The following is a 27,442-nucleotide window of genomic DNA, read 5'->3' on the forward strand; positions in this document are numbered from 1 at the left end:
TCTTTGAGGACAGGAACAGGGAGTACCCAAGCCCTTGCCCTGCACCAAGAGCCCTCAGTGCCTCGCACAGCTGGGGTGGGACTCGGTCCCCCAGCAGCCTCTGTGCACGGTGTGGGAGGTGATGTTTACCTCCAGGCACCCAAATTCTGATGCACACCCCTGCAGCGTGGGATACCACAAGGGCTGTCTAATCCCCAACGCTGCTTTTCACTTACCACAGGGGCTGTTTAAACCCCAACACTGCCTTCTGCCTTCTCTGAGGAGAGGAGCAGGGACGACTCAACCTGGGCAGTCTGAAGTCGATGTCCTGCACCAAGACCCTTCAGTGCCTTGCACAGCTGGGATGGGACTCAGTCCCCCAGCAGCTTCTGCGCCCGGCACGGGAGGTGACAGTGCCCTCCAAGCACCCAAATTCTGTTGTGCACCCTTGCAGCGTGGGACGTCCTCAGGCATGCCTGGACCACACCCAGGGGAAGGTCGGGCCTGTCTCCACCCAAAGGAGGCCGGGGTGGGCAACCCCTCTGAGCCGTGCCATCGGAGATCCCTGGGCATAAAGTTCTAATTTGGCAGTAGAGATAACATCAGTGATTTTATCATTTTGTTTGACCGTTCTGCTACCCCAGTATTAGTAAGCAGCTTTTTTTCCCTGAGGCTGCCCCCGTTGTTGTCCATTTTTTTTTAAACCATAATTTTGACTTTTGCACTGGGTAATCACCTCCAACAGAAATGATCAAGAAGCCCGACCGGGGCCATAGCCATTAAAAGGACTGGGTCGTTCTCAAAAGCCACCTGCAAAAATTGGAAAGCGCAATTGTGTAGGGAATATCCAAACAGCATCCTTGCAACCTGTATCCTCCCTTCAACCAACTTCAATTGATAGAATGCTCCAGAGGGCAATTGGCGTAGTTGCCACGGAAATTGAACTGACCGAAAGGCGCCTATCACTAACTCTGGATTTAGTTCTACCTCGCACCAACCAGGATCCTGCAAGTTCCCCATCTGCTTTGGCCCAGGAATCTCCAACATTCCACCCAAGGACATTTGCAATGGGTTGTGTGACACATACTGCTGAATCACACCCGGAGGGTCCCCATCCTAAAAAAGGGAAACACAAACCTGCTGCAACTGAGGGATCCAAATGCAAAAACCAACGCGTGGACAACGTAATGATTGGTGGCTCTGGTGAGGACAGGCCAGGGGCTCTATCTCAAGCAGGCGTGGAGCAGCCAGTATGGGTGACTAATCTGGTGGTGGACTTATAGGTCCACATAAGGACCATTGTGAAGGATGAACTTAATAATTTGTTGGAGCGGATAGACAAGCTTTTGACATTGGTTGATTTGTGGGTTGGCAAGTCAGAGGTAATTTTAAGGAGGTTGGGTCAGCACAGCTTGCGAATCTACAACCAGTCCCTTTCACCATTAGGTCTGGACCTCTAGCAACAAACAATACGATCACCGCTAGGTTTAATCAAATCAACCAGGAGGGCACAGATAAACGCTGAAGTAACCCTGTGACACCAGTAACAGATGACAGCACCTACTGTCAGGGGCCTACCCCAGGGGCAGAGATAGGAAACATTATTAGGCCTCCTATAGTAAGGCCGCAAGTATATGATCTCCCCCAACAAGATTCCAATCACAGGGGTGGCGCATGGCTGGACTGACCCTTGAAACTGGGTCAGTCCTGCCATGCATTAATCTTCCCCACCCGCAACACCCTATGTAATCGTAATAACAGGAATCCGTGAGCTGAAAAAGGGGTGTAGGGAATCCCACTTTGATCTTAAAAACAAATCCATCCTTTGTTTAGCTAAACATAGGCAATTTTACTCTAAAGATGCAAATGAAATTCCCCTGACGTGCAGGGTGGGTTGGGTGTGTTGGAGGCCAAAAGATTTCCCTGGGGATTGTGTAGTGATAAACTTCAGAAACACAATGGTCGTGGAAACTCTCCTAGATCACAGCCACTAAAGGGAGAAGGGGGGCATTGGGTCCTTCCCCCTGGGTTACGTTTTTCCACCAGGGTTTATGCCACACAATAGAAGAGATAGTCATGAGAGGGAAGTAGATTCAAAATAAGCAAAATGCTACTCTGGTTTAGGACAAACCAAGACCATTATTTTACAATCTACCGGTATCAAACAGATACAGTCCCCTAGAGTCAGTAGATTGACTTCCGTCTATTGGACTTGCGAGATCTGCCCGGCAAATGGAGATTGTTTGGGGCACACAACAGCAGGGGGAGTCCGTACAGTGGAGAGGGATCTGGAAACAGAAAGGGGCACAGGTGATGGCACACTTGGGTGGAGAGAGGAGTAGAAATTGGAAAACAGAAGAAGGCATTCTTTAGTTCTTCATTGCCTCAGCTATCCCAACAGGGTCTAGAAGCAACCTAATTTGATCAAATGGCACCTGTAAAGCTACTACCTGCCCAAGTTGGCCACCATGAATCCACTGGCCCAAGGACGTTGGGGCCGGAGGGGATCAAACAACTACCCCTGGACCACACAAAGGATTGTGACATTCAGTTAATGGTGTGGGCCCATCTAGGCTGCAGTTTCTTTCCTGGAACATAGCAGAACTCAGCTCCAAATTAGATAACCCAGAGTGGGGGCTATTTATAGAACAACACAAGATCTGCATGTTCCAGGAAACCTGGGCTAGGGTGGGCATACACATACTGGGCTATGCATCATTTAGTATTTTAGCTACCCGTGGGGGCAGGGGAAGGCCATCCGGGGGACTGTGCATCTGGGTTGGTGTGCAGCTAGCCTGTGTGGCAAAACAGATAGATACCTCATCATGAGACATCCTCTGTATTTTCCTGACCTTTTCAACAAAGGTCAGAATTGCCCTAATTATTGTCTACTCATGGTTGGTCTGTTATGGCCAAGAATCAACCACCCTAGACAAATTGACCACCTTTCTCTGAACAATCCCTGAAAATATTTGGGTAATCATAGGTGAGGACTTTAATTGCCAGTTTGAACCCTTGAATGGATTGGCTACAGGCATCTCCAGTTAGGGGGACTGATACTGGGCCATCACAGAGCCCAGAATTTTGCCTATGCGGGCATGGACTCCGCTGGTGTTGCAGATGAATACCCTCACATTGAATCTCTCGCATATGAGCATGCAATAGGATTATACAATATCTGATGCCAACATATTTTTAAGCAAAGGTGCACCACAACAGGAACATGTGAAAACTAAGGTCTTCTAGTTTGCACAAAAGACATATACAAAAGAAAATTCTCATATAAAACTGGACAATTATTTTCTCAAGAAAGGTTTTTCTTTATTTATTCCAAATGTTAAAGGACACAGCCGACGCGTTTCGTCCCTGCGGGGACTTCTTCAGGGCTGTATTACAACAAGACAAAAATACATAAAGATACATTATTAAAATTGTAAAGTATTTGCACACTCAGCCGAGCTGCAAATCATTACATAATTAAAAACAATTACATGTCATTGATGTTGGGACGTCAGGTTTAGAGTTAGTGTTGGCAATCAAGCAGGTAAGGGGAAAAAAAAGAGACAACCCCTCACGTGAATGCATACACTTAGCATATTATATCCTCTAGTTTCCATTTTTGAACATGACCAAAATTTCCAGACAAAACAATCATATTGTCCTTAAGCATGCTGAATTGGAGAGGCAATATCGTAATCAGATCATAGTTACTAGGTAGTAGCTTTCCAGTTGGATATTGTTAAATAAAACAACAACAAGGTACACTTAATTTGACAAAATATATTTTTCTAAGGAGAGCAAGAATCCTTTGAGAATTGTGAGGAAGAGAATGCAATGGTGGAAAACTGGTGAAGAAAAATTAGTTATTGGATAAAAGACAACCTATATGATTCAAGAACCTATATAAGAACCCACATCTTTGAAGTCAATAACTCCTGACCAGGTGGTATATCAAAAGGGGAAGAAACCTACCTAGATAAGTAGAGGAAACTCCTATAGCGCGACGATGTTGTGCTGGAGAGGTCCAAGTGTGACTTCCACGGTTAAGTTGTATCTAAATACTGGAAGGGGACGACACACTACTACGGATGTATCTGGAACCGCGCTATGATTTCTAACGGTAAGCGGCTATGCAAATTTTTGTGGTTGCCCTTGGGAGTTTCTCTAAGCCCCTTATCCAATAGGCTTGACAACAGGATATTCCTATATCCAGAGTTTGGGCACACTTTATTTGTTTACCAGACAGGGGGAATACAGCATTTTATGTTTTCCTGATTCCCTGACTCTGTCTTAGTACGGACATTGTTCTCACTACATTGCCCTTCTGAAATAATGTTTAGCGTTTGGGCATACACGTCGCGTGATTCGCACAAACCAGGCATTACTATGTTATGTCAAATGATCGAGGTCCATGTCGCCCGAGGCTGTTTTACGCTAATAGGACTCTCGGTTTCTTTACAGATCTGTAGCTGAACTCAATTAAGCACGAACTTCTACCCATCATACGACAGTTATTACAAAGGGGTCACGCTTGAAGCCATTGAATCTATGGCTTAGGTAATATGTGCAATTTAAACACATTTGTTTCCCCCTTTCTCGTGTTCTGTTATGAATTTAATATTTCATATATAGGTAACTAGACTTGTCTCTCTTCACATAATACTTTTCAGCACTCCTTGGGATTTGCTGCAAGTTTTGAAAATATTGACCCCATGGGATGTTTTCTATGATTCAACACACATCCCTTTTTGTAAGTATTATGGTCCCAACACACCTTAACTTCATACAATTTTGGATATAAGTCTGGGGGGAACCCTTGTTTCACTAAATCAACATCCTCTGTGGTAATTCCAGATGGTCACAAGAATATACGTGGAAGTGATTTATGGGCATCTTGTACCTCAGACATTCATTATACTTTGCCATGGATGCCTGTCTAGAGAAGATACTGCTTCTTCAGTGTTGATTTATTAACACATCTTCCGCCTAATTGTTGAACAAATTTTTGGCCCTTATTATATACAAATCGTGCTTTCTCAGGATATACTCTATGGACTTTGTCTTGAATCGTTTCTGTGTATATGACATTTTCATATATAATTTGTCTCAATAGCCACCAGACTGCATATGAATATTAGTTCCAGGAACCGTAGATCCCCTATCGAATTCGGAAAAGAATAAAAGAATATAAGAATATAATTATATTTCCCTGTAAGTACATCTAACTCATAGCTTTATTTTTGATGCATACCCTTTGAAGTCTTAGCTGGTCCAGAGCTCATCATTATTCTCATCTTGCTTCTGTCAGATATATTGAATCAGACGAAACTCTGGACATCCTTGAACCAGTATTCCAGTATTTAGATACAACTTAACCGTGGAAGTCACACTTGGACCTCTCCAGCACAACATCGTCGCGCTATAGGAGTTTCCTCTACTTATCTAGGTAGGTTTCTTCCCCTTTTGATATACCACCTGGTCAGGAGTTATTGACTTCAAAGATGTGGGTTCTTATATAGGTTCTTGACTCATATAGGTTGTCTTTTATCCAATAACTAATTTTTCTTCACCAGTTTTCCACCATTGCATTCTCTTCCTCACAATTCTCAAAGGATTCTTGCTCTCCTTAGAAAAATATATTTTGTCAAATTAAGTGTACCTTGTTGTTGTTTTATTTAACAATATCCAACTGGAAAGCTACTACCTAGTAACTATGATCTGATTACGATATTGCCTCTCCAATTCAGCATGCTTAAGGACAATATGATTGTTTTGTCTGGAAATTTTGGTCATGTTCAAAAATGGAAACTAGAGGATATAATATGCTAAGTGTATGCATTCACGTGAGGGGTTGTCTCTTTTTTTTCCCCTTACCTGCTTGATTGCCAACACTAACTCTAAACCTGACGTCCCAACATCAATGACATGTAATTGTTTTTAATTATGTAATGATTTGCAGCTCGGCTGAGTGTGCAAATACTTTACAATTTTAATAATGTATCTTTATGTATTTTTGTCTTGTTGTAATACAGCCCTGAAGAAGTCCCCGCAGGGACGAAACACGTCGGCTGTGTCCTTTAACATTTGGAATAAATAAAGAAAAACCTTTCTTGAGAAAATAATTGTCCAGTTTTATATGAGAATTTTCTTTTGTATATGTCTTTTGTGCAAACTAGAAGACCTTAGTTTTCACATGTTCCTGTTGTGGTGCACCTTTGCTTAAAAATATGTTTGTATCCCGAAGTTCTATATAGAACTACCATTGTGATGGTGGGTGGTTGTCAGTGTGCACACTTCTCCCTAGTTGATATTTAGAGGGGAAATATTAATTGGGCTATATTGGTCAGGTGCTTCTTAAAGTAAGGTTCCACCATCCAACTTGTTTCTTTGTACAATATCTGATGCCGCAGGGAAGTACTCCTTCAATAGACCATTACATGTCTTGATTATAGATTACATCTTGGTAGACACTAAATCCAGGCATAGGAATTCGATTTTATGATAATTCCCCGTCATGACCACGATCATAATGCTCATGTTCTAGAGGTAATTTCGCCATGTGCCGAGTAGATATCAGAAAAATCATGCCACCTGACCCTAGATTAACACTGTTTAATGGAGGGAGGAGAGTTAGTTGGAGGGAAATTTCCCAATCGCAAAAAAAACTGACCTACCTTTACCAATCAATCACCCCATTTCTTGAAGGTTGCAAACCAACTCACAGCAACCACTGGCACCCTTATTTCTCAAGCCAAAATCTTTAATAACAATCAAGATTTACTTTCCACTGTGGCAACTATTTTTTATCCTAATCAAAGTCCTAGGTTGACTAGAAAACCTTGTCACCCATGGTACAATGAATGCTGTGGTGCAGCTAAGTCTGCTCTTATAGCCCCCATTAAAGCGAAGGATAGATCATTAATTAAAGTAGCAAGGGCAGTCTACAAAAATGCCATTGTAAAGGCAAAAAGTAGCTGGGAGTACCAAAAAGGGTGGCAGCCTCTATTTAATTTTGTGGACCTTAAATCCGCATTTGATTTGGTTCCGAGGGATAAACTATGGGCAATTTTATTGGATATGGGAGTCCCTGAGTATTTTTGTCATCAGTTAAAAAGATTACATGAAGTCAATTTCACACAAATTAGGTATTGCAGAAATGGTGAACTTTTAGCCCCTTTGTTAGTAGAGAGAGGTGTTTGCCAAGGCTGTGGCTTGGCCCTGACCCTTTTCTCCCTTTTCACCGGCCCAATTCAGGCATTGATTGCTGGGAAGGACATTGATGCCCCCAGACTAGCAAACCTTAAAATACCAGCCATGATGTTCGCAGATGACACCATCTTGCTTTCAAAATCCTCTATGGGAATTCAGAGGGCCCTTGACATCTTTAGTGTTTTCCGTAGAAATCAGGGTTTGGAGATCAATCTTCAAAAAACAAAGTATATGGTATTTGATGTGACTAATAGCACCAGCCCAAATTCCAATTTAGATGGAAGGCCATTAGAGAGGGTATCCATTTTTGATTACTCAGGGATCACGCTTTCTGAGAAAAGGGACTGGGTTGCACAAATAAAGAAAGCACATTTGAAGTTGACCCCGATAGCAGGGGGCATCTCAAAGGTATATAGGAGATGTACCCATAAATTGGTTGGCCCAGCGGTGAAAATGTATAAAGTACAGGCTAGGGGCACTGTGTTATATGGAGCTGAAATTTGGGGCCATTGCTCACCAGGCTCTCTATCGCATAATGAGAATTCCTTTGCTAGGCAATTTATGGGTCTTCCCTCTATCTCCCCATTAACTCCTCTTAGAATGGACCTCAGGATCAGACCTATGGCAGAAGAAGTAGCTCTCAGACTTCTTTTATTTTGACGATGTCTCTGGAGCACTCCTGAATTGGTTCCATACAGCGCTGAGCGAAGTTATGGGCCTTCAAGGTGCGGGAAAACTGCCATGGTTGGCATATATTAGGAATATCTGGGAGGTCATGAGGAGGGGTAACCTGTGGAACAATGCAGAAGAAACCTGCCACGCAATGTTGAATCTATCATCATTCTTTAGCTCACTTCGCCTCCCGAGTTTAGACCCAGCCATATGCAAATCAGTCTTTACCCTGTGCCTCATGGGAACAGTCCAGCTCGAACTGCCAAGCCATGTCTTCCCTGGACCAGAAACAAGCATCCTTGGACCGGTTTCCGGATAACACCCCTCATCAGCCATGCTAACTTGAATCCAGTGGCAAAGTGAGCAAGGTCTGGGCATACCCAGCCAACTTAGGGCAAACAAAGCAAACACAAGAAGAGGATGGACGGAGCACTGCAACTTTTCAGACACTCACCCCCAGTCACAGATCTGGGTTGAATCCATCATCATTCTTTAGCTCACCTTACCACCCCAGTTCATTTAGCCCGAAACCAATCATTGGAAGCATGTTTAAAGTCCAGGGAAGACATGGCTTGGCAGTTCTGGCTGGACTGTTCCCATGAGGCACAGGGACAAGACTGATTTGCATATGGCTGTGTCTGAATTGGGGTGGCGAAGTGAGCTAAAGAGCGATGATGGATTCAAACCAGATCTGTGACTGCGGGTGTCTGAAAAGTATCAGTGCTTCGTCCATTATCTTTTCTTTTGTTTGCTTTGAACTGTGCAGGTGATATTACAATCTTAACCAAGGCACCTGTGGGTGTTGATGATCAAGTTAAAAAAAATGTGATCATGAACATTTGATCTTTATGGTTTTTATAGTAATTGTTGTAATTGTTGTTGTGTGTCTCCATAAAATAGATTCATATATAATTTTAACTGAAATTTATTAACTGGCATTGCCTACTTCGGCGCAATTTGGATTATGAGCCAATAGTATATGATTTTATTATGTCTAAGCACTTTATATTCAGGACCACTATTGTCATTAATGAAGTATTAATTGTAAGAAAATGTGACTGTAGTACATTTGCAATATTCAGTTTCTCCGCAGTGATTATCATTGTTTCAGCCTGCATTGAAAGCTTAATGTCCATATGAAGGTCAAAGTATTTTTCTATGTTGTTTGTAGTAACATATGGTGTTTTAGAAGTAATCCAAAGAGGGCATTCGCTATAGTGACCAAAGCAACATAGTAGCTGAAACATGCTGAGCTTTTTGTTGGTGTCTGGTGAATACACTTTGCACAAAACATGAGAGTGCTAGCACCTCTTTCCACAAACACAGGAAAGGCTGGGGCAGAATATAGATATACATTACCCAGTGATAGTTACCATTAGGTCGACTTTTCCATTAACAGAGCAGCTTTCGATTTACTAATATCTTAGTCCCAGTTTGACAAACCTTCACAAAATATTTTTTTTTCAAATTCAGCTTCAGCTTATTCCTCGACATCTTTGGGGTGATCCATCAAGTTGGGCACAGCTTTCCCAAATTTTCATGTTGGTGACACACCTTTTTGTGAAAACATTTTCAGGGGCACGGTAACGCGAGCGGGCGCAGCAAGCGCGAACCACCTAAGGGGGGTGGTTCGCATGGTTAAATTGATGCACTGGTGGCACAAGGGACATGTAAATAGGCCCCTAACTGTGTAACACACAACCCCCCACCCCCACACAACCCCACACACACACACAACCCCACACACACAACCCCACACACACCCCCACACACACAAACCCACACACAACCCCACACACACACAACCACACACACACACAACCCCACACACACACACAACCCCACAAACACAACCCCCCCACACACACAACCCCACACACACAACTCGACCCACACACACAACCCCACCCACACACACACAACCCCACACACAAACCCCCACACACAACCCCCCACACAACCCCACACAGACACACAAACCCCCCCACACACAACCCTCTATGCACACAACCCCCCCCCACACACACACAACCCCACACACACACAACCCCACACAGACACACACACTACCCCACACACACAACCCCACCCACACATACAACCCCACCCACACACACAACCCCACCCACCCACACAACCCCACTCACAAACAACCCCCCACACACACATCCCTCCACACACACAACCCCCCACACACACAAACCCCACACACAACCCCACCCACACACAACCCCACATTCAAATGTATCAGAGCACTTTACACGAACACCAGTTGTGTTACATTCCTTTTAGGCACCGGGAGATTAGGTGATTTGCCCAAAGTCACAGGATTCTTGGCTGCTTTAGTCGTTAGGACACATCCTCCCCCCTGTTGCAGCCAATAACAGGAGGGTCTGAAGATGTTTCCTAGGAAAGATTCTATGCCATGTGGATTCTTAAACTTGTAAACAGAGACCACATGACTGCAGTTAGAAAACGGCACCAGTACATTAATATTCATTGCAAGGGCTGCGCCTCCCCTCTGGAAGTCGCCGCAAGGGGCCTGCAGAACCAGAGATTAGTCACGGATCTGGCTCCCACGAGACGCACCCCAAAGCACGTCTCAAGGGGGCCCTTACTGGAGAGCACTCTGGAGTAACCCTGGGCGTCACGAAGAGGCTCACCTAAATATATTAATTACCATCAGCGCGCACAGTGCTCTAGCTCATGAAGGTGTCCAGGTGCTCTCCAGTCGCATTTCCATAATATCGGCTGGCCGGCAGACGTCATAATAATAATAATAATTATAATAATAATAATAATAAGCATTTATTAAGCGCCTGGCTGCACAAAACTGTGTGTCCCCGCGCTGACTGCAAATGCAAACCATCAAGAAAGGCCAAGAGTCAGGCGAACGGAGTTAATTTTTGGGAAATAGATGAGTTTTAAGTCTGGCTCTGAACCTTGTTTCAGATGGCTCCATCCGCAGCTGGATTGGCAAGGCATTCCAGAGCTTGGTGGCCAAATAGCAGAAGGATTTTCCTCCCATTTTAGCTTTAGTGATGCGGGAGATTTTAAATAGCATCATGCCCGCTGATCTAAGATCTTTGATCGGCCTATGGATGGTGATGAGGCCTCTCAGATAGCTAGGGCCTTTGTTTTGGGCAATGCGGTGTGCGTAGCAGAGAGTTTTAAATATAATTCTCTCTTTAACAGGGAGCCAATGAAGCTTGGCAAGCGCATTTTTCGTGGATGCTCTCCGAGGGAGACCGAGCACCAGTCGTGCTGCAGAATTCTGTATGCATTGTAACTGGTGCAGACTCTTTTGATTAAGACCAAGTAGGAGAGCATTACCATAGTCCAAATGAGGGGATATTAGGGCATGGACTATGGTCTTTCTCGCTTCGGTCGGAAGAAGGTCTAGAACTTTACGCAGTACTTTTAGGGTGCTGTAGCATTTGCTTGTCACTTTGTTTACCTGGGCTCTGCCTGAGAGATCGGCGTGAAGCATGACTCCGAGGTTCTTCACCTTCTCTACAGGCACAGGTAGTTCACCCAACTCGCTAGGCCACCATGCATGTGACCAGACAGAAGTATCCTTTCCTACTATCAGTACCTCTGTTTTATCTCCGTTTAAACGGAGGCAGTTGGCGTTCATCCACGTCGCTATCCTTAGCATACAGTTGGAGAAGTTGGAGGCTAAGTCTCTACTGTCTGGTGTTATTTTGAACACCAACTGGGTGTCGTCAGCATAGCTGACAATGCCCACCCCAAATTCCTCCGCAATGTGTGCCAGGGGTTCCATGTAGATGTTAAATAAGGTAGGGCTCAGACTAGAGCCCTGTGGAACCCCATGGCTAACACTGCGAGGTGATGACTTAAAGGGTGGGCAATGAAGTTGGAAAGTTCTGTCAGTGAGGTATGACTGAAACCAGGTGAGAGCAGAATCTTTTACTCCCATGTCTGAGAGCCGAGACAGCAGCGTAGAGTGTAGCACGGTATCAAATGCTGCACTTAGGTCCAATAGGACCAGCGCTGCTGTCTCTTTCTCATCCACCAATTTCCGAATCTGTTCGGTGGAATACAGAACGGCTGATTCCGTTGAGTGGCCTGATCTAAACCCTGATTGGGAAGGGTGGAGGAGTGATTCTTTCATGTCGCAACGTGCGACACACCTACGGATGGGTCGCGACACAGTAATGTGTTGTGCCACACAGTTTGGAAAGCTGTTAAGTGGGGACTGAGAAAAAAGCAGGGGTCCTAAAACACTAAATATCCATGAATTTTTCATAGATTTCTTCAAGACAGGTTTTAGCAAAAACTGCTGAACGGAATTATATAAAATTCCCCAGGAAGCTAGATCTTGGTCCACAGATTGTGATTTTTCTGATTTGGTGTGAATCCGTTCAGTAGTTTTTGAGAAATTAAATTTTGAGAGGAGGTGCCTAAGAGTAACTACTGATAAAAAATGTATATTGTTTTCAACTATTTTTTACTGCTTATACTGGCCAAAGCATTCCACACCAGTATTTTTAGATAATTAATAGATCTCTTCTAAATTAGCTAGTCACATTTCAAATGAGGCAAATTGAACACCTTTCATACCCCAGGAAATGGTAACACACAATCACAGCAGCAAAAAATGTTGGTTTGTCAATTAATGAATTAATTTGATGTTGTATTTGAGGTCACTGAGACAAATAGCAATGCCTGATTTTAAGGACTTTTAGTTACCGGATAGCAGTAATCCTAGGCAATCAAACGTCATGTAATCCAGAGGTATTAATATTTCCTGGAACACGCCCCTTAAAGCCTCTGAAGATTTAATTAAAAAGTACCCAAATATCCTGATCCACAATCTCGAAGGATTCCCTTGTTGGCAATAAATCGAAAATCCAGTATTTAACAAGTTTAAGTGTTGAAACATTAAAACAATGGTGCTTAGCCATTGAAAGAACGTTCCGTGTTCTTTAGGTCTTTTGAGCGGGCCAATGACATTTTTGGGATTAACTTAAATATTGATTATTTTATGCCCAAGTCCGCTCTGAAAATTCTTACAATGTGCTCAGTGTCCAAAATGAGCGTGGCCAGAGATGTTGCCCTAAGCCAGTCAAATCAGCTTAATCAGGTGGTATGATGGTGCAATTTGTGGGATAAGCCTTAGTATGGAATTTGCCCCATGGGATCAGAAGGTCGATCATATTGCTGGGATTACATTTGCTCTCTCTACACGTGATTGTGGGTATTTCCGATAAAACCCTGAAAAGGGACAGAAGATGTGAGCTGTGCTAGCTATATATTCAGGATCTTAACAATGTATTGTTTTTGTGCCTGTGCTACAGAATGCTCAAAGTTCTTTTTTAAGGCCTATGTTTACTATATTTCACATCCATTCTATCTGGGAGACCCATAAATGTATTCTGTTCCCCTGGAATGAAATGATTTCGAATAAGATTTCCCAAGTCTTTTTGAATATTTATTAGGACTTTAACTTCTATTCTCGGATCTTGACACTGACATTTTAAATCTGTGTATATGCTGCTATCTCTTAAGGTTGTGTTTATAAGATTGCTTAATGCATTACCTGTATTTTGTGTATTTAACTTTGCAAGTTGCTTTTTACAAAGGTTTGAATATGTAGTTATTGAATAAGCACTGTATATGCCTTATGTGCTTCTCTAGTGTTTGGAAATAAGTGAGCATAAATTGCCTTTAATGTGACGTGAATTAAAAAATGAGGATATATTGGCGTTATACACATTGTCATTTTATAAAGATTTGTTATCGTATACTGCTATTGTTTAAGGTTATATTTATGAGACCATTTAATGCATTGCTTGCGCTTTGCATATTGCACCACTCACGTCACACTTTATGAAGGTTTGAAAATGCTGTTATTGAATACTTTCTTATTTGCCTTATTTGCTTCTCTAGGGCCCGATTCACAGAACTAACTAAAGACAAAATCCTAAACTTACTACCATTTTGGTATTCACAAGGCAACTGTTATGGAGAGAAATAAATAAGGACATAAATTATACTACGAGGATCTACCTTAGGGAAGCAATAAAGGATTTTGCGATCACGTCAATATGGGAAACCAATATAATCAAGACATCGTTTAAGAAAATAATTAATAAAACTGTAAACCATCTATCCGTTTTTTCCTTTGATGCATGTGCCTGTATGTGTGTCCACTGGCCCACCTTTTAAGAATCTCTGAGTTCAGCTGTGCTGCTTGTACTATATGTTGAGGAGGATACGAAAATAGCCCAAAGAGTTTCCAAAATGCATGCTAGTGTGGAGAGTCATTAAGCCATACTTCATTTTTAAAACATTAGGGGCCAGATGTAGGTGGCCAAATACCGAGCGGTAACACAGAAATTCGCAGTATTTCTGCGTTACTGACCGGTAAATAGCCATGTACAATGTAGGTAACACCAAAACGCCATTGCAAAATTAGAAATTGCTAAAAATAGGGAAACCTGTTAGCGAATCCTTAATTTGTGATTAGCAGACACTGAAACCCTAAATACCGAATCGCAAAATAAGAAATCCTTAAAAAATTTGCAAATCGGTGTACCAAAAATCGCTAATACCAATTTTTCTATTTTTTTGTTATTTAGGAGTCGCAAATTTCCACTGACTCAAAGCAGGGGGTAATCTGGGACACTGCATTCAAACAGCCCCAAAATGGAACAGTGTGAATCCAATGGTGGCCCTCTATGTTATTGCAAGGCGGATTCAGAGGCAAGCAGCAGGACTGAGGATCTGGAGACGGGAGGAACGCGTGTACTAACTGCTCGTTACATTGTTCCAACTAACTGAGGCTGAAATACATGAGAGGTACAGGCTACACCCCCAAACCATCCTAGAAATGATACGGGAGCTGTACCCACTCCTGGAGCATCAGACACCAAGGGCGCTCGCTACACCCACACATGGTCAGGTGCTCTGTAGGCTGCACCTACTTGCATCGGGTAGTTACCAGAGTGTGATAGCTGTGGCAGGTTGTGTGTCACAGAGTTGCCTATCCCGTTTTTTTCAACACTTTCCTGGATGCCATAATGCAAAGAATGCCTCACTACATACGCTTCCCAAGCACAGAGGCGGAACTGCAGAAAACCAAGATGGATTTTTATCAAAAGGCACGGTTCCCACATGTAATAAGGTGCATTGATGGGGCACACATACCAATCTGCCCACCTGCAGCTACTGAGTACATTTATCAGAACCGTAAATCTGCACATTCTATCAACGTGCAGGTAATTTGCGATGTGGACCACATCATTACCGACATCGTAGCCAAATTTCCAGGGAGCACCCATGACTCCGACATATTCAGGAACAGTGGGATCTAAACACGTCCAGCTGGGGCAAATTTGGAAAAGGATACCTGCTAGGTAAATCAATGTGACACACCCTGATGTATACCTTGGATGAATGTGTTAGGGACTGTAATTAATGGCACTTCTGTTTTCATTCAGGTGATAGCGCATATGCCGTGCGGGCATTTATCCTGACTCCATATCTCAACCCATCTACCTCAAGTGAGAGAAGATACAATGTGGCACATAGATCTACGCGCAATGGTGTGGAGCAAACATTTGGACTCTTAAAAAGCAGATTCTGCTGCCTCCACAAAAGTGGAGGTGCACGTCAGTTCGGCCCCATCATCTGCTCTAAAATAATAGCAACATGTGCCATGCTGCATAACCTTGCCACAATGAAAGGAACAGCAGTGGAACTAACTGACTCTGAGGATGAGGGTGAGGATTGTCCACAGCCAGAGTACAGCGCAGCAGGTAAGGCAGCAGCACCAGAGTAAGTAATGAGACACAGCCAGTAACTGTGATTGTGTGACGGTGTTTTATTACCCTTAACTCAGGCAATAGCATAGCACACAGCCACAACATGAAGGCCTCAACATGCCATGCCAATATTCTAAAACCACAGTTGATGGACAGAATGCAGAACAATGTCATACATTCACCCCAGTACAGAGATCTGGGCCTAAATCCATCGTTTTTTTGCACTCCACACCACCCCAGTTCAGACATGTCCATATGCCAATCAGTCTGACCCTGTGCCTCATGGGAACAGTCCAGCCCGAACTGCCAAGCCATGCCTTCCCTGGACCGGAAACAAGCTTCCGAGGACCTGTTTCTGGCATTCCAGCCGTCTTCAGCCCGGCTTGCTTGAATCCAGTGGTGTGGAGAGTATGGGACTCACGTCTGAGCATACCCATCCCATTCCGGGTGACAAATGCAAAAACCACAGTTGATGGACAGAATCTATGCACAATTTCTAAAGGTTGAAATGGGTTACATCACCCATCTCTCAATGCCACCTGATGGCTTTCATTATTTCCTGCGCACACGTGCAGCACTGCCGCGTTCCCTGGGCACACTGTCCTCCCTGGTGATCTGTCCTGTGGCAGCGCTGTGCCTTTCGCTGCGCCTCCTTGACTCGGTTATCAGGGGTGTGATGCTGCTGCGGCTAATTGCCTCCTCACTATCCCCTCATCCTCTGAATCTGTAGTGGCTATTTGGTCGGGTTGGAGCACTTCCAGTGCACTGGTAACTGTGACCAGCCCCCTTGCAACATCGCGGCTGCAGTGGGCCATCTCCTCCTGCATGGCCACGAGTGCCTGCAGAGCACAGAGGTGGCAGTGGAGAGGCGGCTCACAGCCTTAGTGTAGCTGTCCAATTTCTGCCGGTCCCTGCTCCTTGCCAAACCATCCTCATCCAGTTTGCTGCACAGCAGCCTCGCTGTCTCTGACATGTTCCTCATGCCCTCAGCCACAGTATTGTTCATGCTGTTTATGCCCTCCTAAATTTCCAGCATGTGTCTGTTCATGTGGACCATCTACTGTTGCACTGATCTAATTGCTTTGCCTTGCAGGCAATATACCTCGAGCATATTCCCCTTGAGACTGACGAATACGCTTGAATCCTTGCCCTGTGCAACAGGACTGGCTGTCCTTGCTCTGCGGCATCTGACACATGTGTGGGCACGCTCGGTGGGGGGCTGTGGGCCTGCTCTGTTGTCATCCTCTACAAGTGTGGAATGTTGGCCTCCCATGCTGTCCTCCTCAGGCACTTCCATCTGCTGGAGGCTAGCAACTGTATGCCTCCTGGCTCTCGGTGGGGGTGGCGGTGATGGTGGTGGTGGCGGTGGTGATGGTGCTGGTGGTGGTGGTCCGTGCTCTGCAGGCAACAAGATCTCCTACTCCTGTGTGTTGTCTCTCCTGGGTGCGTTTCCTGTGTCCCCTTCGGCAACCTTGCACGATGGCTCGCCTGTGGAGACAGAATGTACATTTGTTCACTTGACAGCATTGGCGTACTAATAAATGTCATGACTGTCAGTCAGAATGACTGTCCTCTTCTTGCTAATTGCTGATGTGTGTCACATGCCTTTGGGTTCAGTGGACTGTCTGTTATGATATGTTTTACTTCTGACTACATCTCCCATAATGCATTGCTGGTTTTTAGGAAAACATGTACTGGAGTGGGAATCATGCTGCCTCATTGGGGATTGGGGCTTGTGGTTAGGGAGTGGGGGGCACACATGCTGTGCATGCATCTTACCTTGCCTGTTGCCAGCTCTGGCTGAGCTGTCTGCATCTCCAATCCCACTCACGCTCTCTGGCTGAAGGGTGGACTCCACCAAAAGATCCAAGGCAGTTGGTACAGGCACTGTAGATCTCCCACCACCTGTCTGCTTGGCTTGCTTGAGTCTATCAGCCAACCTCTCTTTTGCACTTTTCCATAGGTCATAACACCATTTTTTAGTTCCTCAATTGAGCGCTGGGTTACGCCAATGGCGTTTATCCTCTCCTTGATAAACAGCCATATCAGGCTCTTTTGTGATTCAGGGACGTGCAGGGAAATTTTGCCAAACAGCTTATTATGGTCCTTTGTCACCTCCTCTATCAGTACCTCCAGCTCCCACTCACTGAATTTGTGTTTTCTTTTGCACTCTCCGGCCTCTTTTTCCTTCTCCTGGTTGTCTGTTTCTAGTCTGGGGTGTCAGCAACAACTTTACAAAGCTGCTCCTGTGTTGTATGCTGTGATCCCCGCCTCTCCAACAGCTTCAGGATCAGTGCAGCTGCATGGGTGTGGCCACTTCCTGGTTGTGAGTGTCACGATTGGGATTACGAGCGGGCCGCTGTCCGCATAATGCGTGGCAATTTGCACTCCTCTGAAATAGGACTACACTTCCCAGAGGGGCAAGCGGTTACGCGACGCACCAACTCCAGCCACGCCCTACCCGGAAATAAAACAACACGGCGGCTACAGTCTGTGCCGATAATTCGTACCGTATTGGTGAGGAGGTTTGTAGAGAACTTGAGACAGCGCAATCGTGAGTAACTGCTTATTGGAGCCGAAGCTTATTCGGAGTTACCCGGACGGTCGACAGGCTGTGTGTTTTCCTTTTGCCCTCGGGGGCATTGGTTATCGTAAGGAGCCTACGTTTGTCTTTTCCCAGTTGGCTGAGAAGTGCGGCTGCATTCTCTAGCGGGGAAAAGATCCTTGTGCATATATATATATACTGTTGTGTGTCTTATTCAGGATCAGAGCTAGCGTTCGTGAAGTACTGTGGGTTTTAGAAACGCGCTCTCCTGAAAGAAGCAGTTTGGGCTCAAACAGCCATTTGGGTGCATCTTGGACTCACGAAGGGGTTACAAAGACTCTGCAAGTGATATGATATTTAAAACCTCAATGTGTGAGAAAACATGAAACAAGGGTGAAGAAACCTATTGTGACTTTCTTATTATTTGTCTGGCGACAACGTATTGTTTTGTTTTGTTTTCTTCAGTGCAGGAGAGAATCTACAGGGGGGTTTCTAATAAAGGGGATTTGAGCAACGCAAGGCAGAACACTGAACTGAAGTGGTAGGTGAGGTATTGAACTAATGTGTGTGCACCCTGTCAGGAAAATAGCTTCACCTTATTCTATGTATTGTTCTATTCCAGTTGGTTGCCGCCCCGGATAGTACCCTTGCATCTCTCTCCTGTATATACATAAAGACATTCTATTTTCCCTTTCAGGTAGGAGAGTAACCTATAGAGGTCTTTGGTATAACATTCATTGTAGATAGGAATCCAGCGGTTGATAGGGAGGGGGTTTTATTCTAAATACCTTGTCTTTGTCGTTTCAGATCTCCCTCCCCGCTGTCCCCTTCCTTTCCCGCACTCACGGGACTATTCTGTCTAGTCTGTGGTAACCAAGTCAGGCAGCAGGATTGTTGCGTGGGTGAGGGTATAGGTCTTTCAGCACAGCCCCGAGGAGAATTGAGTCGGAGCCTGACAGAGAGGTCATCGGGAAGCACAGGATTGGCTGATTCACAAAATTGCGATTTTTCAAAGTACCGGATTCGCTAATTACCAAATCAGTATTATTGAATCGGTAATACCGATTCGATAATGAGAATCAGTAATTTTTTTGCAATGTTTACCGAATCGCTAAATTTTACAGATTTTTTATCTACATCTGGTATACCGAGTTTTTAATTATGAATCGGTAAAATTCGCTATTAAGAACTTGTTATTTCGGTTTTACCTACATATGGCCCTAGGTTCGCCTGTCTGAATTTGGTCCACAGTCAGCACGCCGTTATCTTTCTTATAACTTGTGAAAGTGTAATTTTTATCTAAACACTTATTTGTTATTACATTAAGCTACACATGTCTGACACAAACTTGTACATATCTGCTTATTAAGGTTTAACAGTAGATATGAAAAGTAAGCATGTGGTACTAGTTGAAGTTTTTTAGGTTTAGGCCGGTTGCATCTGAGCTTTTTAGAAAATCTCCACTTGATTTTTCAATGTAGGCTAAAAGGCAGTGTTCACTACCCTATATAAACCCCAGGAATCAACCATTAAGGAGCACAGGCCTTCACACCATACCAGGTTATCTAAGGGTCTCACCATAATGTCAGTACAACCTCAGAGTGGATCCAGTGTTGGCAGGAGCTGAGCCTAACTGATATTGTGTTTTCCTTCTAAAAAATCACTCTCTTCCCCACTGACTCCTGATAAACAAGGTTGATCAGCTGTGAACAGGTATACAGTGTTCCTACTGCTATCACATCTCATTCTGGGCTACTGGAATTCAGTATATGTAGGTTTCCCCAAACACCTGACCAGGAAATTGCTAGTGATAGAGTATGAGGCTGCTAGACTGATGTTTTGACTCTGTTATATCTTCACATATGCAAACCTCCCCTGGATATCTGCAGCAAACAAATAGTCTGGATTACATGTTTATGTATTTGTCACTGAGCAGTACATCATTGTGTGCCCACTTTTATTCAATCTAAACTTAAAAGGTATCTGCCTTCATGAACTGTTAGATTGTCTAATGCAAATATATAAAACGTTCTGTGTTCAAAAAGACAACCAGGTGCAATACTTTCTCTGTTCAAACAGGTAAGACATGCAAGCTACTACCAACCACTCCTAGAGCAGAAGCATCACATTTGCAGTTTACAAAATCATTAAACTGGTAATTTGTTAGTCAGTCAGTTACCTAATTCTTTCCTCTAGTTTACCTTTTCATGGGTCCTCAAGTTTTTTGTCAGTCAGTGCTGGAGGGCTTCTTGATTCCCTTAATAACAAACTATTAAGAAATAAATCAATACAATTCAGATATCTTCACATGTGAAGTTTTATACATGCATAACATTTAGGCTCATCATAGAAGTGGCTTGTTTGTTAGTGATGTACCAGTTTAAAACAAATAACAGTTGTTAGCTTGAGGTTCTAAATTTAACACTAATGTCTCAGAGTGCAGTCAAATATGGTACTATGACAGTGGTATGGACAGGACACTTCTCAGGCAAGTTAGACTGCTTTCAAAGATGCAAGAGTTTTATTTTGAAAATGTTGAAATAAAACATATACGGTGTTGCATGAATACCAGGAGAGATTTCCTGTCCAGATGTCCCATGGGAAGTGATCAGGAGGAATATTTAAATAATTATATTTTTGTGTTGTTTGACTACTTGATGGGATACTGATATCTCAGGATGCTGTAAGTGAAACAACAAGCTTACAGGATGCTGTAAGCTTTGGTTTATAGATGAAGTAGAGCAAAACTGATAGCATACTTATGTGTGTTCAGTGTTCCAGGCACAGGGTGGCTCTGAGAAGATCAAGTTCAGAAGTAGGTCGGTAAGTACTTCAAGGTGTGAGATGAACTAAGTTTAGTGGAGGAGTTGGTGGTTAGAGTAGATAATTCAGTTCTGAGACTATATCCGAGAATATAGCTGATAATTACGGCACTTCAGGGGCAGTTATGTGTATCTGGCATGAAAAAAGGTTAAGCATATGCAGTTAGTGGACTGGTACGGAATATGCTATTGACACATACGTAGCATTGTGTACGGTGTCTCACATTATTGGATATACATTTTAGTATCCAATAAACTTTCAAGCTGATCTGTAGGAAATGTGAAGAATGCATTTTTTTGGGACCAATGATCCATCTGAGTATGGAGCTGACCTTCTTTTGGTCATAGATGACATCTTTCAAACTAAGGGGCATATTCACAAGGAGCTATCGCCGAAGTAATGGCACTTTAGCGCATCCAAAGTCATGATAAATTTACCCCACCATTCACAAGCTGGTGCTAAAGGCAGACATTGTCAGAATTCCTGCAATAACAGTCCCAAAACCTAATACCACGGTGGACACCACCAACTAACGCTAATGAGATGCAGAGTAGGCATTCCCGTTCAGAAACACACAAAAAACAACAACACCACTTTCACAACGAAATGACAGGTCTGCGAATCGAACCGGAAACAGGCAATAAGCCACCGTAGCCGCAGGTATTTAACACCTGCCTCAAGCAGTTTAAAGACGGACGACTACCTGCAGTAGGCAACGGAGCCCCGCACACAGACACACCCGAAGAACAAACAACGTCATGCAGCTCGGAGCCACAACAGGGCCACAACAACCACCGCCACCCCCCCTGGACCTCCACCATCCCCAGGACCCGGACCCGCACCCACCTCGGACCACCACAGAGGTAGCGCAGAGTAAGACAGTGGACCTACCGAAAATGCACCACTCTCACAGACCTGAAGCCTGAGGAAGTCATTGCTCACTACAGGATCGAAAGAACAACCATTCACTGCATCATGACCCACATCGCCCACAGGCTGACGGTCCCAACACAGCAGAGAACCAACATCCCTCTGCAGACAAAGCTGCTGGCTGTGCTGCACATGTTGGCCTCTGGTACCTTGTAACCAACAACTGCCAGAGTCGGTGGGTTCTCACAGCCAACCCTATCAAAGTTCATCACACCTGTCCTGGATGCCATCCTCAGCTTCATACCCCAGTACCTTCACTTTCCCAACACTGAGCAGAAACAGCTGGAGACAATGCAAGGCTTTTACGCCATAGCCGGATTCCCGGCCATGTTGGGGGCAATCAACTGCACACATGTCCCACTTGTGCCCCCTGCGGATACTGCTCACCACTCCCGCAACAGAAAGCACACACATTCCATCAATGTGCAGGAAATAGTGGGCCACCAGGGACTCTTGACTAATGTTGTCACAAACTACTCAGGCAGTGTGCATGATTCCTTCATCTTCCGACAGTCCATCATCAACCAGCGCTTACAGGATGGCACATATGGAAAGGGGCTGCTCATTAGTAAGTACCAAGTCAAAACAACACACATCCCAATGCCTCCAAAGCACAATGCACAACTGTGGGGATGCACACGTGACCAAGCCACAATCAACATGTCAAACTACATGACCACCTACCAGACAACACCACACCACTCCATGGTCATCCTCGTCTACCCCTGGATCCAAAACAGGCATTTCATGGCACCATTTCATGGCACCACAGCCACACAACAGTTGAACGTGTGGAGTTGCGAAATGCAGCCATAACACATTAAAGGCACTGCTCTGCCCACATGACCTTACCCCAGTCTCCCAGATCAGCGTCTCGTGGCGGTGGGCCAGTTTCGGCCACTGTGCATCAGGAGCCACTAGCCCTCTGCCTGGTGATTATTAGAGTAGTTACCAGCATTAGCTACTCCCTGTGGGCTGATTACACTCACCCCATACACAGCCAGCGCAGGCATCACTGGATTGATGGACCTGCTATCACATTCGGCTGAACCAAATATTGACTCTTTTCTCCGTGCACTGTCACAGGTGATCAAGGATATGCACTCTGTCCTTGGATGATGACACCCCTCCGAGATCCAAACACACCTGCCCAGAGGGAGTACAATGCAGCCCACATACGCACCAGGGGCATCGCGGAACGCACATTTGGCATGTTGAAGTCACGTTTCAGGTGCCTGGACGGCACAGGTGGGAAGCTCCTGTACAGCCAGACATCGTGTGCAAGCTGATCGTTGCATGTTGTGTGTTGCACAACATCTGTGTTCACACCAGGGGGCCCCATGAATCCCAGTCCCAGTGGTACCGGACGATGATGGTGGTGATGGGGCAGGTGGGCCTCATCCAACTGCAGCAGCGACAGGAATGGCCGGTAGGAATACATCATTGAAACATACTTCTCATGAGCACATCACAATATGGCGTTCCATGGCACACAAGCGACAGTAGTAAATGTCCACATGCACTGCATGTGTGAATAAAACATATTTGAAGGTTTCAGCTTATACTTGTACATTTGAATGTTACTTTCCCCTGCAATTTCAAATGTGGATTGCCAGGTCGTGCACATTTGTGGAATCAGTTGTGTCCTGTGTTCAAATGTGATGGGGGTGGATGTTGTCAATTTCGAGGTGCACTCCTCTCAATGTACGTATGATGCACAGTGGGTGTGTCACTTGTGCGGCCCTGATTTGTCTGCCACTGGTCTCTTTCATGCGGTGTGCCTGTCGGTTCTGTTCTTCCGCGGTGCCAAGTAGTTGTGGTGTACATGCAGTCCTCTGCAGTTGGCCAGGGTGCATCCGTGGTGCTCCGCTGTTGTTGGATTTTGATTTGTGGCTTTTTCAATAGGCTGTTCTTGTGCTTTTTCACTCATGGTGCGTGTGTATTGCTGGCCTCACGCTGGTTGTCACTGTTTCTTGTCACGCTTTTGCCCATTGCAGGTTTTTTCGCGTTGGGGTTTATGTTTTTATCTCCATCGAGGTGGTTGTGTCACAGGTATTGGCTGCTGTATCAGCAGACTATCTCATGCTACAGATGTGTTGTGAATTCCACATTGTCACAGTTTTTTTTTAGCGATGGGCTGTGATGGTAAAAGTTGCGTTACGCTACTCCTGCGGTATTTATCACACGTTCTTGTGGGGAGGTAGTGCTGCCGTCGGCCAATGACCGATGGCAGCATGGAAGGGGTTAAATAGAAAGCTTTAAGCCTGGCAAAAGGTTTACCTTACCCTCAGTAATTTTCAATGGCTGGTGGGTGTAGGCGGTTGGAGTCCATGTATTTATTTTTCAGTCTGGGTATAGATGAAGAAGGGTGCTGAGGGTGAGTGATAGGATGCCAGGTATTAAATATTTAGATTTGTGACAGAGAGGGTAATTTTCAGGGGGTTGAGGTAGGTGGCTGGGTCTTGTATTTATGTTTCTGTTTGGCCATTGTAAAAGAGAGTGAATTGGTCAAAAGTGGCAGGGGTACATGACTTTTCATCATTTAAAGGGCAGGCCATGTTATATATGGCTCCCCCATAGCTCCTCTGCCCCAGCTTGTGTGTTGGAATAAGAAGCGGATGATTTGGAAGGTCATGTACACAATAAAATTGTAGCTTGCTCATCTGGAAATAGAGGAAACATTTTCCTCATAATATACAACTCAAGCTTCGCTATTATTGTTCATGTGATGCCATTCAGAACCTCTCAGTGAAAAATATCTCCATTACTCACAGTTACTTGTTTATAATTCTATGCGTTAAGTATGTCTTTCACAGAGAGCTCTTATATTAACTACTGTTACGTATCGGCAGTGGGTAACAGAAATTGTTAATAAACATTTCCTCCTTCTTGAAGGAATTTCAGACTGCTCTGCAGGAGCTCTCTCAGAGAGCCTGTCAGAGCAGCATTGGTGCAAAGTACGGCTTCAAGATGTGTGGGGGTGATCTGGCACAGAGGGAGGTTTGGAGTGTGTAGTAGTAGGCTAGGGACATTTTTCTTTTACATCTGGGACATTGAGGAGAGGCCATGTTATGTATGCTCCCTCTGCCCATTCGTACCAGTTGAAAGTAAGTGCAGATGATTTAGGTGCCGTATTTAAGAAAGATATACATTGGTAAAAAGTAAATAACAGGGATGTTTTCATCTCAGAGTTCTGCGTGCCATCATAGACAACTGAAGCTTCGCTCTTGTTGTCTATTTGAAGTCACTTAGAACCTCTTATTCACTGTTACCCTTCTATATTTCTATATGGTAAGTATGACTCTCACAGAGCAGGGTTTCTGGCTAGGAACAGAACTATGCTAGGGACCATAGAACATCGGCATGTAGGGGCTGGGCCCTCCTAACCTTTCTAGAGAAACAATTGAGTTGGCACCCAACAGAACACTCACGACCCTCTCAGGGATCATGGTAACAGGAAACACCCTTTTGTTCTCTCACTCGTACTTGTCCACAATATGACGAACGAGAGACTCAAAAGAAGTTTGGAATATTTATTGAAACTATCATGTTCTAAGAAGCAATATTTGAACCACAATTAGAAACCATATGCATCCCAAAAATACCATTAGCATGGTTAATAAACGATATCCCATAAAACGCCCTGTCATATTGTAAGGCAGATCAGCCTAACTCCCCCACCCCAATGAGCTAAATGATTATATATCAAACATTTCTGGTATTAGTAGCAAACACTGTATCTTAGCATACATAGATGAACATTCTACATCTCAGCTGACACAGTAATCCTGCCCCAGGACTTTCGCTCAATGGGAGTTTTTTGAACTCCTTTCCTCAGTTATATGACAAGACATGTTTGCTCACAAATAGCAGCTGCATTTTCATGTTATGTCTAGGTGCTAGTGTTCTGACCAGAGAGAATAACAAGGGGGGTTGTTGTTTGACCTTGTCTATGGTGTTCAGACAAAATCCCAGGAAAAGAACAGAACATGAAAACATATGTAAACATATGTAGGTTCTGTGTAAAAATACAATGTGGAACAAAAGCAAGGGTGTTTCTATAGTAATGGATGCAAAAGAAATGCGGCCTACAGCGTGCACAAATAGGCTAACATATAGAAAATGACAAAGGGCCACCCATTGGTCAGAATAATAGCACAAAAGAAAATACTAAATTATATAAATGTAATTAGAAGATAGAACTCAAGGCACAGTTTGACAATAGGATATGCTGAAAATTAATGAAGGAACTGTTAATTTAGAAAAAATAATGAAATCATAGTGTTTCGGAGGAATCCATTGTGTCACTCGCCAATAGGGCAAGGACTCCATGAAGGAGTCAAACTCCACAAATGAAGACTGATCAACAGCCTAAGTCACGAGTTCCAAAGAACAAACAAGATTTCTGGTCTCAGCCGATGCCTAGACAGTCACCGGGCAACTTGCAACTGTGTTAGTAGAGCCTGTATTCTGTGATTCATGCACCTATGCACATGGTTCCTCGAAGATGAGTGGCTCAAACTTCACATTGTGGAGAAGTCGCAAACCTAGAAGACAGTCCTGAAAATGGGTAGTTAGGGACTCATGAGAAGTCCAATGTCTAAAGCAGCGGACATCTGTGAAGGCAGGTAAATATCCAGTGACCATTCAAAGGGCGTCAGATACTGAGAAACGGATTGCACGCAGATAATCCAGACAGGACGGAATGTTAAGGACTAATCAAGATCCAGTTCCTGCAGTACAAAAATTCCAAAGATCTGAAACATGTGCTCACAATAGTGTTGGAGCTCTTATAGTTCCATAAGGCCCGCAAAAGAAACATTCATTGCGGAGAAGAAGGAACAGGTTGAGAATGCCACAAATGAAGAATAACAGCAATGGGAATCCTCTGAATACACTAGGAAAAATTTAGTTAATAAACTCCAAGATAGTTTGGAACAAACTAACAAGTCCAAAGTCTGCAACTGTAGAAAAGTGAGCAAGGCCAGCCGCACTAGAGGCATTAATAATGTGATGCACTGATTCTCCAAAACAAGGGGAAGGCTTGTATTTAACAGTGACTGTATTTCACTAAAAGTTCTAGCCATCTGCAATTATTAGGTTTCACGAGCAGATGTAAGAGCTCCTTTTTATTTGAACAACAATGCTTTGATTCTGCTTATCTTGTTGAAATCTGCCTTCAAAGTTTGAATGGAAAGCCACAATGAGCTATCTACAATCCCATGCGGAGGGGGAAACAAGATGTTGTTGCAACAGATGACTAACTGGGAAACAAACAAACTATATGGAACTCCAGCTCACATGCTGCAACAATCTTGATCGCTTAGCATTAAATAACTCCTATTAAAAAATAACGTAATGCAAGAGAGAGTTGTGGGAACCAAAATTCCTTTAAATAACAGACCAAATTAGGCACTGACGTATTACATGCACTGTGGATTTTAACATGTTTACAAACAAGTGAATGTCCGACAGTATAGTTGCATTCTTCTCC

The sequence above is a fragment of the Lissotriton vulgaris genome, chromosome 6 (assembly GCF_964263255.1).
Source record: "Lissotriton vulgaris chromosome 6, aLisVul1.2, whole genome shotgun sequence".
In the NCBI taxonomy this organism is placed as follows: domain Eukaryota; kingdom Metazoa; phylum Chordata; class Amphibia; order Caudata; family Salamandridae; genus Lissotriton; species Lissotriton vulgaris.